The 18359-nt window shown below is 45.0% G+C and overlaps 1 protein-coding gene across 1 annotated transcript in view; it reads left to right on the forward strand.

Annotated features, from left to right (window-relative positions):
• The window catches only part of LOC119379220 (high affinity nerve growth factor receptor-like), a 413588-nt gene that overhangs the window by 43727 nt on the left and 351502 nt on the right, over window positions 1-18359 (forward strand). The window lies entirely within an intron of this gene.

Raw genomic sequence — 18359 nt, forward strand, 5'->3', positions numbered from 1 at the left:
GGTAGATGGGGCTGGGCGTGACGTTGGTGACATAGGCGGTGGCGGGTCGTAATACGGACGGCTGGACTGGATGGTGATGGTTGATCCGACTCGAGGCGGCTGCACGCGATTGCAATAGCGGGCGATGTGGTCGGCGCACGCGCACGCAAAACAGATGGGGCGGTTGTCGGAAGTGCGCCATCGGCTTGCCGGGTTAGGTCCCATCCATGTCGCAGGACGCGAGGGACGGGGCGTCTGCTGATATGACTGCATGGTGGGCTACAGTCGCGGCGTATGGATGACGTCGGCGTACGCAGCCGGCACACTCGCTTCGAAGGCCTGAGGCCTGGCGACGGCTCCGGCGTAAGGAAGTGGTGGAACCACAGGGATCGCTGGGGGTGGCCTGGTTACAACTTGCGCGTAACTGAGCGGTGCAGGCGCCGGATTGGTCTGGTGGTAATCCGGCATGACCTGCGCAATGTCCTGCTCAATATCTCGGCGTAGGGGAGGCAGCAGTGTGGCCGACGGCTGTTGAACATGCCGCGGGTGAGCAAAGGCCAGTAGAGAGAACTGGCGGGCAACTTCCTCGCGCACGAATGACTTGACTTCGGCGAGCAAAACGGAGTGGTCCGAAATGGCCGACAAGTCAGCGAGAGCAGCGTCGCGTTATGGACGTCGGCGCGTGATCAGCCGCTGCCGGCGCAGCTTCTCGTAGCTTTGGCACAGTGTGATGACCTCTACCACAGTGCGAGTGTTTTTGGAGAGCAGCATCGTGAAGGCATCGTTGTCGTCAGACTCAGGCATGGTCGCGTCGGCTTTCTTGCACAAGTCGAGGACGTCTTCGATGTAACTCGTGAAAGACTCGCCGCAACTCTACAGTGGGTCGTCCTCTCCAGCACATTCTAGTGGGTCGCCCTCTTCGTCTCCTTTCGGAGAAACGCAGCTCGTGCTGAGAGTCGGCCTCCGCCTTGACTGTCGCTGTCGTGCATCGTCGCTTAGTGCCCGCCAATAAACGTCTTTACAATTTGGTGGAGGTGCTGGAGAGGACGACCCAATGTAGAGTTGCTACGCTTCGCTATGCAAGAGAAATATTCAGCCTGGAGACTCCTCTTTAAATGCGCGGTAACGAAGATTTCATTTTTCTCAGCAGGTTCGTGATACCCCAAGTTTGGTTAGGCTTGTTCAATTTCAACGAATAAGTTAATCGTCAAACACTACAGAAAGAGGACTTTATAATTAAGTCGCCATCTTTTTTATCATACATTGTCGAACATTGGAGAATAACAAATAAAGATACTATAATGTGCCCAATTGTCAGTAGGAAAAGAAACGATATGACAACTCTGTAAGCCGCGCCTAATCGATTTAAAGCGGACGAACTAGGTCGTTTGCAAGCTCTGAAATATGCCGTTACTTTGCAGGTGAGTCTTTTGCAGCCTGGTAACCGTTGTAACAAATGCACGTAAGCTCTAAATTCATACTGTGTATTTAGATTAGCGATTTAGATGCGCTTCTGAATGCTCCTTCAGAAATACAATATTTCATTTAGGTGCAGAGCCACAGTTATGCAATCTTTAGGTTTTTATTTTATACACCTTCGCAATCTTAGCAGGAAATTCTACACACCAAATCGAAGTTCTTACCTTTTATACAATTAGTCATTGTGTCTCAAACACAACAAACTTTACTTAAATGTGTTCAGCGACTTTCTTATAAAATAATTACTGCACATTATGTGCGTATGAATAGGCGGCATCAGGGTTAATTCCTAGATGAAGTGTCTTTGAGAGTAGCCATTTATTCCAGGGTGACAAGATAATAGTTGGATGTTGCTTTCTGACCACGCACACAACCGATTCGTCAAACGCAACGCGCAATATTATTTATACGCGTGAAATACCTTACGTGCGTAATGCTTCTATTGGTGCGCTTGAGATTCAAGATATGCAAAAAGCCGTGCAGGCATCGGTACGGCCACCAATAGCGACACAGTACTGTGCTGCTTGAATCTGTTATGACGAAACCCTGCGTGCTGAGATGCGTGCCGATCCTGATCTGAGCCTATTACTAGCACAGATGGCTGGCCCACGGCAGCAGGCATTTATGAACAGAGAACCTTGCGACGGCTAACTTATATTCTCTAATGTAACAATTGCACAACATTCCTAATGTACGTCAAAGATGCACAAACTGACAAGCGACGGAAGGCTCGAAATTTATAGGGCGCACATTCTCCCTCTTTTCGCACGTTCTGGGTACTTTTCCTTGCATTTGGCACACTTAACATTGTTGGTGCGCGGGTTGATCGACACGCTCTTTCTGGTAATTTAGCACGTTTGTAAAAGAAGTATTGCAGCCCAACAAAGCTAAAATATCAAGTTAATGTTCATTAGAGTTGAATATACTTCTACAGAAGTCTCATCGGGGATTGTTATCCCGCATTGAAATCCAAAACACAGTCTGTGGGTTAAACTAAGTCCCGTCACTGTGAGCGATGACACGTTAGTGTGCATGTCAGACTACTTCCTATGTTGTTATTTTTCGTCGTGGTAACAGTTAAAAAAAAAGAAAACAAAAGAAAAAGAAAGCTTTAGAGCCCCGAAATTGTACTTGTGCGAGTATGTACACAATAGTGGGGCGGAAAAAAGTTATTTCAAGCTTGAAGTAATATAGCTAAAAAATAAGTCAATAATTTCTCATCAAGTTACTGGCACTACACTCAACAATGACAGTAAATTAACCACGAGCAACAACTGAGAAAAAATTGGAAGTTATATGTTAAGGGCCAAAAGGAAACGCTGGTTTCTCGAATCGCAAAACTAAAAACATTTACGACATTGCGTTCTATCAAGAGTGAAAGAAAATCAATGGTTGCAGCTAAACTAAATTTTCTGACATTCTGCAACCCCAAAATGCCCTGTCACACACATTGCTCACGCAGTGTACTATCTATTTTAGGATTATCTTTGTGGTAAAGAATGCATGTACGGAGGGATCACCATGTATTTGCAAAACAAAATTTAGTCTCATTGTCGGAGCAAAAACGATATTCTTGAAATTCAGTACGACATCACATACACAACCTAACGCACTGTGACCGTGCACTCAATACGCGATAATGATCAAGTTATATGCCTAATATCAAGCGTATAACGGAATAGAATGCGAGATATTTGTTTGCTTGTTTGTCAGTTACCTTGCCGCCAATCCGGCCTGTGTTTAGAAGAAATGGGGATGGAACACAGGGGCCGAATTCACAAAACGTCTCTTTCGTAAGTGCGTTTTCCTATTGGTCAGCCTACTTCACTAATGATGCGTCCCGCACCATGATTGGCTGAAATATGCTCTTATGAAATGTTTTTCGCATCATGATTGGTTGAAATATGCTCTTATGAAATGTCTTTCGTGAAATTTTTTTGTGAATACGGGCTCAGGGAACGTGGCGACAGAGTCGCCATAGGCCTGCATTCACTTTCCACAGCTGTCACTTTATTCACAAACAGCCTTCAGTAATGTGCTGCGGTGAGAAGAAAGTGGCAATGAAATTGAAATATTGTTGCGAGCAGCGCAGCCGGAGGCGACCTCTCGTATAGCACAAAAATGGCAACACAAGGCCAAATAAATCCATGTGTTCCTCGTAAGAACAAACAGTATTTTTCATGAAAGGTGCCCGTAACGTATGTGCATACATAATCCGGTCAGCAGACGACGCGGGCATCATTCAACACTAATATACGGGGTCTCGGTGGCTCCCATCGATCTCGCAGCAAATAGTTCTCTCAGTTAATCAGACCGTTACTGCAGATGAACGTTTCTATAAGATTCTAGCGACAGGTACATTTGAGTGCGTTACTGACGTTATTTCGAAGTTATTTTGAAAAGTGCGCAGTGTGTACAACAATTTTCACAGCCAGTATTGTGTATCCTTGCTGTTCCGCATGCAAGATCGCGTTTCGTGGCTGTTTCTCGTGCATCGTTTGCGTAGTGAACGCAAAGCACGTCCTCCGTTTTTATGCGTCGGCTTCTTCTCTTCTTTGCCACGTGACGGTTAGTGTAGCAATCTTAAACTGGAAATAAACATTAACTTTTTTTTTGTCTTACTCGGTGATGTCTGTGGCAATCTTATATATAACTTCAAACATCTCACGAAAAAGCATGGGGCTTGGAGGGCATGCTTAGAGGGCATGCCCCGAAGTATGTGAAAAAAACTCGGAAGAAAAATTAATGGCGCAGTTTTTTTGTTTTTTTGCATTGTCGACATTTCCCCGCAGATGAAAGAGAAATTGCGCTGTGCATCACAAGAAGCCGGAGGCTTTAAGATTTTCTGATAAAAGATATATAAATAACAAATTACAGGTTTGCTGGAAGGGCGAAGTAATGAATGCAATAGCAACAAATTGGAATGTTACAGTAAGGCTAGCAGCTAACTCCGTTGGATTCGATCTCGTGTAACTCAGCAAAACGCTGGTGTCAGGGAATACGGCCACTCCAGCGAGCGAAGCGGTTTTCTTCCTGTCTGTCATCTCAATGCGAAGTATGCCGTCAGAGCACAGTACGTATAAGGGCGTGCGAGCCGTTTACTGACGTCTGTCGAGATAGCACGCTGCGAGCGCTCGCAACTGCGCCCTTATGATCAAAGTTCGCAGTTGCTGATCAAGCGACGCAACCTCCCTCCCCACTGGCGGCCTTTCATGCTCCTTCGCCCGACGAAAGACGGGCGGGGCGTTGTCTCGCTACTTGAGGAGCTATCCACTGCAGACCTCGCACCCGGGGCGACGTTATCGCATGCGCCCTTCTTGCGACAGAAATGGCCGACTCGTTTCATGTCCGCTTCAGCCGTGCTTGTAGCAAGCGCTCCCCCGCTTTTACTGTTGCGTGGAACATACGACGCGCGGGACGATGCTATCGATTTGGACTTTAACGCAACATGACGGCGACATCAACGGCAAAACCCTGCCGAAGGTGTCTATATAATTGCTATCGCAATGAAATAAAAGAATCTTTAGCGTATATATATTATTGTCCATTGTTTGGGTGAAATGGAACGAATATTTTTTCGGGAATGTCATACCATCTTATCACTATTCACTGTCTTTTGCACTAACTTATGCTCGATATGTCGTCGTTATTTTTACTGTGCGCGCTCTTCTGGATTATCAACAGAGGCGCCGTATGTACTGCTATTCAAACCGCCCAAACTGCGTAATTTCTGCCCGTCAAAAATAATAAAAATAATAAGCCCCTCGTAACATTGCAAATTTTATGGAAACAAATTTTTCCATTCTGCGTAATATTTGAGGCCTAAAAAGTCCTTTTTCCCCTCCGCGGCACTTTGCTACATTTACATGGCGGTCATAAGCAGCGCACGCGCGAATGAAAGTCAAACAGGTTGGCCAATTTCTCCCGGGAAGGCGCCGTCCGACGTATAGTGTGTAACGCCCTGAGTATCCGCTTTTGCCGCTCGCTAAAAGCTGGCGATGGAAGAAAAAAACACGCGCAGATGGCCGATTGAATTGCCGAGCTCACATTATCCAAGCCAGTAAGCGGCGCGAGCCTATACCGCAGGAGGCCGGAGAGGAAGCGGCGCAATTATGCAAAGAGCGTGCGCGCTTACACAACGGCGCTCTTTATTAAGACGCGCGCTTGAACGTCGGACAGAAGTAATCGTGTTGGCTCTTAGGTATTGGACTCTGCCTGCGCGTTGGCGCCGATACGTCACTGATGGTGCACGGGACGGAAACTATCGGCCGTAGTGGCGGGCGTTTTGAGTCTCTAGCGCTCGCCCCGTAAGCCCCTCATTACTATACTGCCGACCATTTGGAATGGGCCTGCATGAATGGCAAACGCCGTTTCTACTTTTATCCCTTGGGCGCTCATTCGCTCACAGCGCGAACCATCTGGCGACCTTCAATGTTGCGGCCCGAAAACAAGACTAAGGAGTGTTGATGAAAATCGCAAGGTTGGCGCCAGTGTGTAGAAATACCAGTTGGAAGACCAAAACACAAGTTGTCCCAGTAATCGCACACGCAGATTTAGTTGATTGGATTTGCGAAAGAATAAATGTCGTCCCATAGATGGAGATGCAAAAGGCGCCTAAACAGTGGCTTCTCATTCCGCGCGAAATGCGAATACTCATGCGCTATACTGTAAATCATCCGGATTTACTGAATTTACTTCAGCGAGAATTTTAAGGTTACATTGCTTGTTCAACTTTAGTGCAGACTGTTGTTTCTGTTTTGTTTTGTCGTTATTCGTGAGTGCCCTAAACCTATTTTTAGACTGCGCTTAATAAAAAAAAAACAGGGCCAATAATCGCAAGACAAAACTCAGACTAGAATTTGATCTCTTTGAGCAAAAATTCAAGCCATTCACGGGCTCGAATTTATTATTAGCGAAGGCATCCGGCCAACAGTACAAGCCTTACGAACAAAAAAGCTTGTGTATTCTGCCCACGTTCTTCAGCGCACACGCTTATTCTTGTCTTCTGCCGAACCTTATGCAGAAGCAAATATAATTTAGGGACAACTCCCTCCGGTCATTCTACCTGATCGAAATGGCCGTAAGCTACAAAGGAGGTTGCTTCAAGAGGTTATTTCATAATACGAATGTACATACGCACATTTTATACCTATAATAGCAGTACTCACCACAGCATACGCGTCATTTTTTTTTCTAGTCCTCTTCTCTCTAATATTAGCATATTCACACCTTGCATTGCACAAGTCCCGCGTAGTATGACGTTGAACGTAGGCCGCATCAGACTTTCACAGCAGACTCAAAGGATAAAAAAAAAGATTTAGGGGAGCTACGAGGTTTGTATGGCGACGAGTGGGAGACAAGTGCGAAACTTATCTAGAGAACTTGCGCCAAAACGATTGTTTCTACTCTTTACTACTCCGGCTAAATTTGATTTATAACGACATTGACGCGTCCCTAATTACACATCTGTATATTGCGTTCTTCAACTTACAGATACGCACTTGCAGTTAGAGCTGAGGATTCGGGTCATATGTTAGCCCACGGTAAACGTGCCTTTTACACTTAATGAAATCTTTTTTTCTTTACTTGATCGCGTTCATTATTTCTGTCGAAGGTAAGCCGAGGCGTTTTAGCAATTGTTTTTAGTTTTGAGCATTCGGGTCAGTATTAAACAGCAGTATTGGAAGCAAGAATTAAGAGAGACGTAGCAAGGCGGAGTTTCGCATCGAACGCTCCACTTTAGTTCGGCACCGGAAAAAAAAAAAAAGTCAAGTTTACTTTGTAGTCTCCCATATACCAAGTACACAAAGCCACTTGAAAAAAAAAAATGAAATGTTCCAAGAATGTAACCTGAAACTCGAATTCCTCCAGGCACTATTTTAAGAACAGCACTAATAAGACGATCGGGAAAAGGTAACCAAAAAAGTGAACAATCTCGTCTTAGCTTTTACTTTAGACCTCATAAAGCCAACAGATAATGAAGCCAAGGGAAGCGTAGGCATAGGGGAATACCTTAGTATTCGGTAGGTTGCCGCCGTGCTCACTTCACTTTGTGCTCTCTGGGGCTGAAAACCAGCGCAGCTTTTCCAACAAATAATTTCCTCTGTGCTTTCGTTGGCTTCGTTATCTGTTGACTTCACGTGGCTCTGTCTAACGAAAATCGGGGATCTGAGCCTCTTCCTTAAAGGGCCCCTAAACCGCCCTGAGGTCGAAACTTAGTTGTGGTGTAGTAATTGTGCATGAGTCTACAACGAACACGTAGCCGTAAGAATTTTTCGAAACGGTGCCGTAATAGCGGAGTTACACGCGTTTGATGATATAAAAGAGGCCCTCGCTCGTTTCCCTCTTTGCTTCGCTCGTGGGCTGGTCTCTCCTCCCGGCTGAATGTTCCTGCTCACCTTGCGAGGAGGAAGAGCAGACAGCGAGCGGACAAACAGGTGTTGTAGATGACGAGCAGGCGACATTCGTTGACGTCACGGCGAACGTTGAGGGGATGAGGAATGCCGAAAGACGTGGAGAGGAGAAGGGATTTTTTTCTTGGAATTTGAGGGTCGCCCGCGGCTCGTAGCGCTGCCGCGTTTGGTACTGTTGATCGTGACGGAATTCTTAATTCGAAGCGCGCGTTTACTTGAAATGTTAAAAAAACTATCGGAGGTGGTTTAGGGGCCCTTTAAAGATGACTTGGCATTAAGGGGGCCCTGCAATATTTTTCCAAATAATCATCGAATGGCTTCGTTAAAGTAGCTTATTTCCTCACGAATCGACTGCCGTAAAAATGTTTAGAATCCGTCAACTCCGAGAGGAGTTACAGCGATTTGTCGCACGTTTGAGGCGCTTTCTCTCACCTCTCCTTACCAGCGAGCGCGCTGAAAGCTACTACGCAAGGAGCGGGGAGGGGATGACAAGGGGGCAAGAAGATGCGTCCTTTCGTCATCGTGCGTCATGCCCTTGAGTACTTTCTTTTCTTTTTTTCTTCGGACGTGCGGCTGACTTTCAGTGTGATCGCGAGCGCGAGCACGTGGCGGCATCTGGCGGCCGCCGCAGTGACCATACAGCACACGATGCTAAAATCAGCCAATAGCTGTGGACTTTGGGTTTACGGCGCGGTCATTTGGGTTTACGGCATCATTTGCTGAGAGAAGAGGGAACGATTTCTAGCTGACTTTCAGAAGTACTGTCGAGCGCGATTTGAAGGTTATCGCAAGAGCGTCGACCAAGAACTACAACATCGCCACGGCCCAGAGTCCTCTTTCGAGGAGAGGGAGGTATCAAACAAGCTTCCCTCACTCTTTTTGCTGTTCCTGAAGCTGCCATCACTCCTGCCTGAGGAAGGCGCACTTTCATTTCTCCTTTTTCTAATGACAATGTGATATATTTTGTGCAACTTATCAAATTGTTCAAATGAAGCAGTGCAAGGCACCAGCTTTACCATATCTTTCCCATCAATTTCGTTATCATCTGCGGCGATAAGAGCCAACGATGTATAAACTTGATCACAACCAATGGGAAGTTTAAAATAGAGAGAAAGGGCGCAGAGTTCGTCGTAGGGGAGACTGTTGTAGCATGGAAGAGCCAACGAGGTAGTGAAGAGTGCGTAATCTTGATTTTCACTGTTCCGAAACGTGCCGCTAGGCCACTGGGACGCTAGGCCGGTCGACGTTCGCGCGATAACCTTCAAATCGCGCTCGACTGTACTTGTAAATTCAAGGTCGCGTGCTGCGCTACGACATTTGGCTCGCGTGTTCTCAGAGCCTCGGCCACCGATCGGCAGCGTTTTCTGACCATGCTGAAAAAGTGTAGCAGGGCCCCTTTAAGAAAAGTACTGAGAGGAATCGGAAATGTTAAGCAAAACAATTTTCTCCTGGGGTCGATGTCTATCTCGGAATACTGCATCGTGCTTCGCCTTTGTCTCTCCTGCATCCAACAACCACCCATATAGTTTGACGTTGCTCTGTACCTGGGGACAAACTTGCCGCAAACACCACAACGCAGTTTCGTATTGCAGACAGGCCTATACTGTCAGATCTATCCTCCTCGCTGTTCCACTATACCTTGAGACGATCCGTGCAATTAAGTGTTTACGTTCCTGCCAGGGAGACCTGGCTTTGTTTTGCTCTAGTGCCTGGAGGCACAGCGTGTTGCAAAACGTCTCGCAGAATAATGCAGTTCTTATATGACGAGCGTCTCGGTCGATACAGTGTCATGTTCGTGTATAGCTTCCATACCCACATGCGTACATATATGCCTCATCCACAATACATTTTTGTTAATATCTCCATCTACATCAGCGAGAAGCAAGTGATGTATTCTTTGTCCTGCGTTGGAGATGGTGGCAACTTGCTCCTTTTGCTTTGCATAGCTATCAGGAGAATGGCGCAAAAGCCTTAACGATGCCAAATACTCAGTCTCCAAGAAGGGAAAACTATACGCAAGAACCGGCTCGGTGTTATTAGAGCGTGAGTTCGCCAGCGCTGCGTTGCACAAAAGACAAAATACTTTTTTTTCTATACAGGAACCGGCACTGCCAGCATCACATGTGCGGAATAGGCCTACACTGTCGGTATCGAATGCACACCTGAGTGCGCCTGCCATGCACCGCTCGTGCTGCAAAAGGCCCGATGACTTGCGTAGGGATATGCGGCAGAGATGATCAAAAACACTTTGCAATTGTATCACGACAGAGATACAAGATACTCTGGCAGTAAGTATCGAAAAGAAAACGGATACAAGATACAAGCGAATGAACTGTACACTATGCGATACCTGCCACTCGCATCTTAATCCTCACGGCGCTGGCGGCTCATGTTGATACTTGAACGTTGAAGAGGATTCTCGTAAAGGCTATATAGTTTTGTGCTACTGCGTTTGTTGGAATAACTAGCGTGAGTTCGTTCGTTAGATACATCTTATGACGCACGCGTGACCGCGAAGCGCGGGTCGCCGCCATCCTGTGACGTACGTGGGCGGAAAGCATTCTGGCTTTTCTCTTTCCACGACGTGAATTCGATCCGAGGAATACCAAGGTGAAACGACGATTCAACTCGGACAGATATATTATTCGTTGAAAACTGTGGTGTCGTTATTGTCACCATCATACGTTTATTAATAGAAGGGAAAATGAAAGTCAAAGTTTCATTTTTAAGTATCGCACGGACATTTTTGCTCATGAATGTCAGCGTGACTCAAAACGTATTTTTTTTCGTATTTCGGCCACATTGACTCAACAAAATTTTTCTTAAACTCGGTGCGTTAAGTTTCTGGCCCCCCTCATGGGACAATGTGCTTCATTTTTACTTATCAAGAACTATGTAGGCTCCAGAGGATGCCGTCAAAATGTATGACGTCACAGCGAATTGGTACGCTAACTTCAAGGCGGTGCCGCACCCGGAATTTATTTTTGTGTAATTTCTCGTTTACAGAGCGGTCTTCTCGTGGCGGTTGTATTTTTGGTATTGTGAAAGTATAATTCACTAAAACGAGAACGATCGTTTCTCTCTTTAGTGTCCCTTTAAGTTAAAAACGGCAGTCTCGAAAGTGGTGCCCTCCTATTTCTTTTTGATAAACAGAGAGGACTTGACCATCTTTTCGGCTTCACTTTAAGAGTTTCAACAATTGCCCTAACGTCATGAACAGATAAATTAATTGGTGAAGCTTTGAATCAGCTAGTGTAAAACGAGAGCCTATTGAGCTTTATCCTGAAGATGATTGGCGCATCTTTGAAAATCTATCTGACAAGGCGAAAAAGGGTGATCTAACTTTCAGGCGTCTAAAACGCTATGTTCGCATGAATTGGGGAAATAATAATAATCAATCAATCAATCAATCATTTATTTAACGTGCCCAGGAACAACCGTGAGGTCTTTGTGCAGGCGCACGCAAAAATAAAATCAATAAAAATAAACAATACAATACAGACAGTCTTCAGAAATAAAAAGAGCAAAAAACACGTAGACAAAGAGAAATGAACACAAAAGGGGAGGAGTAAAATAAGACGACACGAGAAATATTGAAGGGGAATAAAAAATTAGATTGCACACATACAACTATGCGGAAAGACGGAGAAGGGAAGACTTTGTACACTGTGCCATACTATGTCAAAACAGTGCAAAGCTCGGATAAAAACAGTGATTGTGGACTATGAAAAACGTCAAGATCAAGAAAATTAATATTATAAAGACTTTGTATTCTGTGAACGGTAGAGTGTTGGAAGAAGCAGGCGGGTACATGAAACGGTCTGTTCTCTCTGGTTAACTTACGCGGAATTCGAAAATTAACACAATTGAGAAGTACAGGGCAGGATATGAAACCGTGGACTAGCTTGTAGAGAAATAAGAGATCAGAACGATTTCGTCGGCAGTGAAGTGATGGCAGTGATAATGACTCAACAGTATTTGAACGAGATCCAGAGTCATTTTTAGCAAAGCGATGGTTATATATGCTGAGGAATTTTTTCTGGACTCGTTCAATGGTGTTACCGCTGGATTGAGCAATGCCATTCCATATCACGGACGCATACTCAAGTTGCGGAAGACATATTGCCGTGTACAATTTGTGTAGGGCCATGGGAGACCTGAATTCTCGAGATATCCTACAAACACATCCGAGAGAACGAAGGCCCCGCATAGCAGAACGCTTAACGTGAGAAGAAAAGTTTAACGCGCTGTCAACAACAACACCAAGATCACTGATTTCATAAACCTTGCATAACGGCACAGAATTGACAAAGTATTGAAATGACACGCTAGATGTTTTGCGAGTGATAGACATGAATTTTGTCTTTGCGGTATTTAGAGAAAGGTTATTGCCGTTGCACCATTCGGAAAAAGAACACAAATCTGACTGCAACAAGCGACAGTCGTTAACTGAATGAATTTCCTTAAATATCTTGATGTCATCGGCATACAAGAGGAAAGAAGAATTACGAATGGCAAAAGAAACATCATTAACGTAAATTAAAAATAGGAGTGGGCCTAATACCGACCCTTGAGGGACCCCACTAGTCACTTTATACAAAGAAGAGGTTTGGCCATTTACGGCAACATAACAAGATCTATTGAGCAGATAGCTGTGCAAGAGATTCACAATCGACAAGTCAACGTCAAAGTTCGCCAGTTTAACCATAATCAGTGTGTGGCTGACTACGTCAAAAGCCTTGCTCAGGTCACAGTAGATTACGTCAACCTGTCCTCTCTGAGAAATAGGTGTGGAGATCTGCGTCATGAAACTAGCAAGATTTGTGGTAGTTGAGCGGCCAGCAAGAAAACCATGTTGATTTGGAATCAGTGAGTTTTTCACACTAAAAGACAATATTTTGTGAAGAGCCAGTTCGAAGATCTTTGATGTGGCACATAGTAGAGAAATCGGGCGATAATTAGAAACATCTGTCTTAGAGCCCGACTTAAATACTGGGAAAACACGAGCAGTTTTCCACATGCTAGGAAATGTGGAAGTGTCCAGGCAGTTATTAAATATCGCAGTCAGTACTGGGACAAATATAGTACCATATGCTTTTAGTATGGCGGAGGGGATGCCATCTGGGCCACATGATAAGGATGGTTTTAAGCGCTTAATGCATTCGCTGATAAGATTTTCATCCAGCGACAAAGCACTGGATGAGCTAACTGCCTTGGGCTGTTGTCTAATATCAGTGCTGGAGTCTGAGGCCTTATAAACGGATGAGAAATGTGTGGCAAAACAGTCAGCGACGGCATGCACTTCTACCCCATTTGAGTCTAGTAGTCTGAAGGACTCTCCGCTTTTGCTAGACCGTTTACGCACATACTTCCAAAACTCAGCCGGCCTGTCAGAGGCGCTTTTTTCTAAGAATTGAATGTACGAACTATGATCCCGTTTATATAGGCGTTTAGAGAGAGTTCGAAAAAAGCTGAACTCTTCCTTCCACTCGCTGGATGGAGAACATTTAGATTTCCTGTGTGCGTGATCTTTATGCTTCAGTGCACTGATAAGTTCAGATGAGAACCAGTGGGGATATTTACGTTGTTTAGGTGTATACTGGGGAATAAAATTAAGCATGCTGCTCAGTACAAGCTCCGTAAACCGATCAACCTGGTCATCAACATTAGGTTTGTCAGTAACCTGTGACCACTCAACGGTGGACAAGTGATGATAGAGGCCCGTGTAATCACCTCGCTTGAACGCAAATCTTGGAGATTTGTTTACGTAACTGCTGTAGCTCGTTGTTTTGGCTGATGCAGATAATCTTACGTTAAGTGGTGGATGGAATTTGTCCGGACGTACAAGAGAGATGTTGGAGCGGGAAACTTCAAGGGGTTGATCGTTTGACACACACAGGTCTAAGACGTTGCCACTGGAATTGACGACTGAATTATGTTGCACTAGGGAATTAAACGCCAGAAAGTCCAAGAGCAGGCTGCACTTTTTCTCTGTGAAATGATTGTAATGAGAAAAGGTAAGCGTGCTCCAGTCAATTCCAGGTGCATTGAAATCCCCAAGAACAATAATTCTGTGCCCACTATGAGAAGATATCACAAGTTCAATAGAAGACATGACATCGTGAAACGAGGCAGGGGAAATGCTGGGCGGTAAATAGAAGCATCCAATCAACAATTTTTCACGGCGCTCAAGGTTGATTTCTAGCCAGATCGATTCTTCGATAGTTTCTAGGTCTTTCCGTCTAACGGATTTCAGTGAATTGTCAATGGCAATCAGCACGCCACCGCCTTTCTGTTTGGTTTCACTGAAATCTCGGTCACGGCGGAAGGTGGTGTAAGTCGGGGGAAAAAAGTCCGATGAGAGAATTTCAGTGCCGAGCCAGGTTTCAGAAATAGCGATAATAGGAAAACAAGACGAAAGAACATTAGAGAAAAACTTAATAATAATAATAATAATAATAATAATAATAATAATAATAATAATAATAATCAATCAATCAATCAATCAATCATTTATTTAACGTGCCCAGGAACAACCGTGAGGTCTTTGTGCAGGCGCACGCAAAAATAAAATCAATAAAAATAAACAATACAATACAGACAGTCTTCAGAAATAAAAAGAGCAAAAACACGTAGACAAAGAGAAATGAACACTAAAGGGGAGGAGTAAAATAAGACAATATGAGAAATATTGAAGGGGAATAAAAAATTAGATTGCACACATACAACTATGCGGAAAGACGGAGAAGGGAAGACTTTGTACACTGTGCCATACTATGTCAAAACAGTGCAAAGCTCGGATAAAAACAGTGATTGTGGACTATGAAAAACGTCAAGATCAAGAAAATTAATATTATAAAGACTTTGTATTCTGTGAACGGTAGAGTGTTGGAAGAAGCAGGCGGGTACATGAAACGGTCTGTTCTCTCTGGTTAACTTACGCGGAATTCGAAAATTAACACAATTGAGAAGTACAGGGCAGGATATGAAACCGTGGACTAGCTTGTAGAGAAATAAGAGATCAGAACGATTTCGTCGGCAGTGAAGTGATGGCAGTGATAATGACTCAGCAGTATTTGAACGAGATCCAGAGTCATTTTTAGCAAAGCGATGGTTATATATGCTGAGGAATTTTTTCTGGACTCGTTCAATGGTGTTACCGCTGGATTGAGTAATGCCATTCCATATCACGGACGCATACTCAAGTTGCGGAAGACATATTGCCGTGTACAATTTGTGTAGGGCCATGGGAGACCTGAATTCTCGAGATATTCTACAAACACATCCGAGAGAACGAAGGCCCCGCATAGCAGCACGCTTAACGTGAGAAGAAAAGTTTAACGCGCTGTCAACAACAACACCAAGATCACTGATTTCATAAACCTTGCATAACGGCACAGAATTGACAAAGTATTGAAATGACACGCTAGATGTTTTGCGAGTGATAGACATGAATTTTGTCTTTGCGGTATTTAGAGAAAGGTTATTGCCGTTGCACCATTCGGAAAAAGAACACAAATCTGACTGCAACAAGCGACAGTCGTTAACTGAATGAATTTCCTTAAATATCTTGATGTCATCGGCATACAAGAGGAAAGAAGAATTACGAATGGCAAAAGAAACATCATTAACGTAAATTAAAAATAGGAGTGGGCCTAATACCGACCCTTGAGGGACCCCACTAGTCACTTTATACAAAGAAGAGGTTTGGCCATTTACGGCAACATAACAAGATCTATTGAGCAGATAGCTGTGCAAGAGATTCACAATCGACAAGTCAACGTCAAAGTTCGCCAGTTTAACCATAATCAGTGTGTGGCTGACTACGTCAAAAGCCTTGCTCAGGTCACAGTAGATTACGTCAACCTGTCCTCTCTGAGAAATAGGTGTGGAGATCTGCGTCATGAAACTAGCAAGATTTGTGGTAGTTGAGCGGCCAGCAAGAAAACCATGTTGATTTGGAATCAGTGAGTTTTTCACACTAAAAGACAATATTTTGTGAAGAGCCAGTTCGAAGATCTTTGATGTGGCACATAGTAGAGAAATCGGGCGATAATTAGAAACATCTGTCTTAGAGCCCGACTTAAATACTGGGAAAACACGAGCAGTTTTCCACATGCTAGGAAATGTGGAAGTGTCCAGGCAGTTATTAAATATCGTAGTCAGTACTGGGACAAATATAGTACCATATGCTTTTAGTATGGCGGAGGGGATGCCATCTGGGCCACATGATAAGGATGGTTTTAAGCGCTTAATGCATTCGCTGATAAGATTTTCATCCAGCGACAAAGCACTGGATGAGCTAACTGCCTTGGGCTGTTGTCTAATATCAGTGCTGGAGTCTGAGGCCTTATAAACGGATGAGAAATGTGTGGCAAAACAGTCAGCGACGGCATGCACTTCTACCCCATTTGAGTCTAGTAGTCTGAAGGACTCTCCGCTTTTGCTAGACCGTTTACGCACATACTTCCAAAACTCAGCCGGCCTGTCAGAGGCGCTTTTTTCTAAGAATTGAATGTACGAACTATGATCCCGTTTATATAGGCGTTTAGAGAGAGTTCGAAAAAAGCTGAACTCTTCCTTCCACTCGCTGGATGGAGAACATTTAGATTTCCTGTGTGCGTGATCTTTATGCTTCAGTGCACTGATAAGTTCAGATGAGAACCAGTGGGGATATTTACGTTGTTTAGGTGTATACTGGGGAATAAAATTAAGCATGCTGCTCAGTACAAGCTCCGTAAACCGATCAACCTGGTCATCAACATTAGGTTTGTCAGTAACCTGTGACCACTCAACGGTGGACAAGTGATGATAGAGGCCCGTGTAATCACCTCGCTTGAACGCAAATCTTGGAGATTTGTTTACGTAACTCCTGTAGCTCGTTGTTTCGGCTGATGCAGATAATCTTACGTTAAGTGGTGGGTGGAATTTGTCCGGACGTACAAGAGAGATGTTGGAGCGGGAAACTTCAAGGGGTTGATCGTTTGACACACACAGGTCTAAGACGTTGCCACTGGAATTGACGACTGAATTATGTTGCACTAGGGAATTAAACGCCAGAAAGTCCAAGAGCAGGCTGCACTTTTTCTCTGTGAAATGATTGTAATGAGAAAAGGTAAGCGTGCTCCAGTCAATTCCAGGTGCATTGAAATCCCCAAGAACAATAATTCTGTGCCCACTATGAGAAGATATCACAAGTTCAATAGAAGACATGACATCGTGAAACGAGGCAGGGGAAATGCTGGGCGGTAAATAGAAGCATCCAATCAACAATTTTTCACGGCGCTCAAGGTTGATTTCTAGCCAGATCGATTCTTCGATAGTTTCTAGGTCTTTCCGTCTAACGGATTTCAGTGAATTGTCAATGGCAATCAGCACGCCACCGCCTTTCTGTTTGGTTTCACTGAAATCTCGGTCACGGCGGAAGGTGGTGTAAGTCGGGGGAAAAAAGTCCGATGAGAGAATTTCAGTGCCGAGCCAGGTTTCAGAAATAGCGATAATAGGAAAACAAGACGAAAGAACATTAGAGAAAAACTCCAGTGTCTTGGTACGCAGACCCCGAGCATTTTGGTAGAATATGTCTACGTTACACGGCACTTTCGTTTCCAGTCACTTGCTCAGAGGGATGAAGCATGTCATCGCGCAGCTCCCCACGAAATGGCTTGAAGAGGCATCCGAGGGGCCACATCGAAGGGTCATTCAGGCGTTGTAGCGTTTCCTCGTCAACTTCGATATAGAATGAAGAATATGACTGGAATCTTGTTTGAAGTCGCCGGCAGGAAATGGGAGACATATCGAATGAAGCAATATGTTTTTTGATGTCAGCAGCAGTGGTGTCCGGGCTCAGCTTCGTAACAAAAATGGCCTTTGGCCGTTGTGGCCGTTGTGGCCGCTGAGCTACAGATATAGTGGATGTCTTCAATGCTCCAAACGAGGCGGGTTTCTTCTTTCTTACACCCTCAGTTACCGCTGCAGAAGAGGCTGTCGCAGGCATCACACTGACACGCTCGGACGTGTCTACGTCACATGGCGGCGAATTCGAAGATGAAAGAATTTTGGACAGAGGTTGTTCAGAGTACGCAGGTTGCTTGGAGGTCACAGATCGGCCAACGGTCACCTGCTCTGGAGGGATCACAGGCGCCTTCACTGACACGGCGGCCGTGCGGCGCGTCAGCTCCTCACGCAGGAAGCGGACCTCTGCACGAAGGGAGGCGACCACACGGGATTGTTGTTCAACACCGCGGGAATGATCCTTGCGGAGGCGCTCGTTTTCTTCGCGTAGTTGGGATACCTCGTCGCTGAGGAACGAGATTCCCTCCAACGCGTCGAGGAGGAGGCGGCGCAGCCCGGCGAGCTCACCACCCGTAGGGGCACACGTGGAGAGGGAACCGGTTTGAGAGCAGCTGCAGGGCTCATCGCTGCACGCCGCCGAGTTGTCTTCGTTAGGCTTACCAGAAGAACTGCTCAGATCACATAAATTGCAGCAAA

The sequence above is a fragment of the Rhipicephalus sanguineus genome, chromosome 1, assembly GCF_013339695.2.
Source record: "Rhipicephalus sanguineus isolate Rsan-2018 chromosome 1, BIME_Rsan_1.4, whole genome shotgun sequence".
Classification (NCBI taxonomy): Eukaryota; Metazoa; Arthropoda; class Arachnida; order Ixodida; family Ixodidae; genus Rhipicephalus; species Rhipicephalus sanguineus.